This window comes from Mandrillus leucophaeus, unplaced genomic scaffold, assembly GCF_000951045.1.
Source record: "Mandrillus leucophaeus isolate KB7577 unplaced genomic scaffold, Mleu.le_1.0 Scaffold11, whole genome shotgun sequence".
NCBI lineage: Eukaryota > Metazoa > Chordata > Mammalia > Primates > Cercopithecidae > Mandrillus > Mandrillus leucophaeus.
The window spans coordinates 2,540,660-2,544,576 of record NW_012099209.1 but is presented as its reverse complement, the minus strand read 5'-3'; the positions used below and the strand labels follow the sequence as shown (position 1 = coordinate 2,544,576).

The 3,917-nt window shown below is 50.7% G+C and overlaps 1 protein-coding gene across 3 annotated transcripts in view; it reads right to left on the bottom strand.

Moving 5' to 3' along the window:
- Positions 1–3,917, bottom strand: part of PGPEP1 (pyroglutamyl-peptidase I) — a 29,839-nt gene that overhangs the window by 14,667 nt on the left and 11,255 nt on the right. For 2 of the 3 annotated variants that reach the window (XM_011990297.1, XM_011990306.1), the window contains exon 2: positions 2,498–2,618. The exons of the other annotated variant lie outside the window; for it this stretch is intronic. The gene's annotated coding sequence lies outside the window, so the exon portion shown is untranslated. The remainder of the gene's footprint in view (positions 1–2,497; positions 2,619–3,917) is intronic. 3 annotated transcript variants of the gene reach the window in all.

The window sequence follows — 3,917 nt, the reverse complement described above, 5'->3', positions numbered from 1 at the left end:
GTGCAGTGGCACAATCTAAGCTCACTGCAACTTCCGCCTCTTGGGTTCAAGCGATTCCCCTGTCCCAGTCTCCCGAGTAGCTGGGATTACAGGCACATACCACCATGCCTGGCTAATTTTTGTATTTTTAGTAGAGACGGCGTTTCACGATGTTGGCCAGGATGGTCTCCATCTCCTGACCTCATAATCCACCCGCCTTGGCCTCCCAAAGTGCTGTGATTACAGGCGTGAGCCACCACACCCAGCCAAAAGTAAAGTTTTTTTTTTTTTTTGAGACGGAGTCTTGCTCTGTCGCTTGGGCTGGAGTGCCGTGGCTGGATCTCAGCTCACTGCAAGCTCCGCCTCCCAGGTTTACGCCATTCTCCTGCCTCAGCCTCCCCTGTAGCTGGGACTACAGGCTCCCGCCACCTCGCCCAGTTAGTTTTTTGTATTTTTAGTAGACACGGGGTTTCACCATGTTAGCCAGGATGGTCGCGATCTCCTGTCCTCGTGATCTGCCCATCTCGGCCTCCGAAAGTGCTGGGATTACAGGCTTGAGCCACCGCGCCCGGCCAAAGTAAAGTTTTTAAAAAGATTTACTGCTGCTTTTCCATTCATAGTCAGTAAAAAAAAAAAAAAATTCTGAGACAGGGTCCAGCTCCGGTCACTGAGGCTGGAGTGCAGTGGCACCATCAGCGCTCGCTGCAGCCTTGACCTCCAGGGTTCAAGTGATCTTCCTACCTCAGCCTTCCAAAGTGCTGGGATGACAGGCATGAGCCACTGTGCCCAGCCATTGATTTTATCCTGCAACTGTGTTTGCTCCACTCAGCAGTCTATCTAGGAGATCTATCTACATTACTCTACGGAGATCTCAGCGTACCCTTTTCTCTGCTGCGTAATACTCTGTCTCAGAAACGGGTCACCATGGATTTAAACATTCCCCTACATTGGAACATCTAAGTGGCTTCTGATTTTCCTTATCGTAAAGCCATGCTGCAGTGAACATCCTCATGCAAACTTCTCATGCTGATGGGTGGGGAATAAATGCCAGACAGGGCATTGCTGCACTGCAGATCAGTCAATACACAATTGCTATTGAGAGAGATCATCACACTGAAGCCTGGTTTTCCCACCTCATATTCAGTACGTCCCAGAGGAGAAAACTTTTCAGTTTGTAAATGCGTCTTCTCCTAATCTCCAAGAGGAGACCCACAGAGCTCTTTTCTCTCTTAAAAACAAATCAGCAGGCCAGGTGCAGTGGCTCATGCCTGTAGTCCCAGCACTTTGGAACGTCGAGGCAGATAGATCATTTGAGGTCAGGAGTTTGAGACCAGCCTGGCCAACATGGTGAAACCCTGTCTCTACTAAAAACACAAAAAATTAGCCAGGCGTGGTGGTGCATGACTGTAGCCCCAGCTACTCGGGAGGCCGAGGCAGGAGAATCGCTTGAACTTGGGAGGTGGAGGTTGCAGTGAGCCAAGATCACAACACTGCACTCCAGCCAGAGTCTCGCTCTGTCTCAAAACAAACCAACAAACAAAACACAAATCAGCAGCCAGGCACAGTGGCTCATGCCTGTAATCCCAGCTACTGGGACGGATCACTTGAGGCCAGGAGTTCGAGGTCAGCCTGGGCAACATTGTGAGACCCCCATCTCAAAAACAAAAACAAAAACAAAAAGCCCCCACACCCCAAATGACACAAAAAGCACAGACAATAAAAGAAAAAAATTGATAAACTGGATTTCATCAAAATTAAAAACAAAATTAAACTATTTAAAAGAGTGAGTAATCTCTGTCTGGACCAACCTGGAGGGATTTCCAGGCAAGACCTATGGCGAGACTGCGCCACCTTCTGGACAAGGAAGGAATGGAAGCGGGGGATGGGGACAGGAGGGAGACTTCTCTGCAAAAAACTCATCACGATTTTGACTTTTGAACCATGTCAATGTTTTACAAAATCAAAAAATAAAACAAAACAACCCATAGTCCCATATCAACAGATCTGCCTCTTTTCTGTCTTCTCCCTAATGGGCACAAGGTGATGCCTTGAGTCTCATGGGATGTGTTACTTTAAAAGTCAACAGGGAAAGCTGTATTCAGAAAAACAGGGTCAGGGGTGGGTGGCTCACACCTGTAATCCCAGCGATTTGGGAGACCGAGGCAGGAGGATTGCTTGAGGCCAGGAGTTCAAGACCAGCCTGGCCAACATGGCGAAACCATGTCTCTACTAAAAATACAAAAACTAGCCGGGTCCCAGCTACCTAGGAGGCTGAGGCATGACAACCACCTGAACCCAGGAGGCAGAGGTTGCAGTGAGCTGAGATTGCGCCACTGCACTCCAGCCTAGATGACAGAGTGAGATTCTGAAGAAAAGAAAGAAGGAATGAAGGAAAGAAGGAGAAAGAGAGAGAGAGAGAGAGAGAGAGAGAAAGAAAACCACTGTCAACATATACACACATACCCCAAAGCATGCAATCACAAGAGAGGTGTTCACATGTGTGTTTAGCAAGACCCACTTGATGGCAGGGCTTGGTGGCTCACGCCTGTAATCCCAGCTTCGTTGGGAGGCCGAGGTGGAAGGATCATTTAAGCCCGGGAGTTCAAGACCAGCCTGGGCAATATAGTGAGATCCCATCTCTACAAAAAATAAAATTGAAAAAATTAGCCAGGCATGGTGGTGCCTGCCTAAGTCCCAGCTACTTGGGAGGCTGAGGCAAGAGGATCGCTGGAGTCCAGGAGGTTGAGGCTGCAGTGAGCTATGATTGTGCCACGGCACTCCAGCCTGGGCAACAGAGCAAGACCCCATCTCAAAACAAAAAGAAAGTTTTTCACCAAAGTGACAGGGAAACTTAAGGTCTGTTCACATTGCCTGATGTAAATTATCCCTCAATTTTAAATAGGGTAATAGTGGGGAGCCGCTTGCCATACAGTGTATCTGGCACTAGAAGGAAGTGCATGGCTGGTAATCTGGCTGAAGTCTCAGCCTCTGAACGCGCTCTGTTCCAACAGGGCTGGATGGTTCTCCTCCGGGAGAAGGGGCGCAGGGCACCCCAAGTCCCACATCACTTTGCTGGGAGCACACCCGGCCTCACGCACCACCAGAGCATATACCGTGAAAGGACGGGGCTCGGGCAGATGCCCCATTGTCTACACCCCATCTACCTGACAGGACCCCGCCGCGCAGCCTCGTCTGACCGATTCCCCTGACCTCGCGACAAAGACCCTCTTTGTTCCCTGGTAATATCCTTAGCAGGTCTGTCTAGACTCACTGTGGCAGCAATTGTCCTGTGATGTTACCAAGTTCTGTGACCCGGGTCCTCCTCACCCAGCTTGGGCAAGAGACGCCCCAGACGGCCCTGAGCCCCAGAGCTCCCCGGCCCTTAACACGCACCTGTGCCTCCTCAGAAGAGAAACACAGCCAGCGCCCCAGTCCACCCTGAGAGAGAGGGGAGATGGGACACACAAGACACATGGTGCCTCCTGTTTGGGGTGCTGGGGGTAGCCACCATCCCAGGAAAGACAAGGGGGGATCCCCTCTGTACCCCCCCAACTCCCACCTCCTGAATACTGTGGGTGGGAAACAGTTCCACCTATGCTGTGGGTATGACTTCACCCAGGGGATGGAGAGAGAGGATCAGAAGAGACGGAGACAGGCCGGGCACAGTGTAATCCCAGCACTTTGGGAGGCCGAGGTGGGCGGATCACAAGGTCAGGAGTTCGAGACCAGCCTGACGAATATGGTGAAACCTTGTCTCCACTAAAAATACAAAAATTAGCTGGGCATGGTGGCATGCACCTGTAGTCCCAGCTACTTGGGAGGCTGAGATGGGAGAATCGCTTGAACTCGGGAGGCAGAGGTGTCAGTGAGCCAAGATGGCACCATTGCACTCCAGCCTGGGTGACAGAGTGAGACCCTGTCTCAAAAAAAAAAAAAAA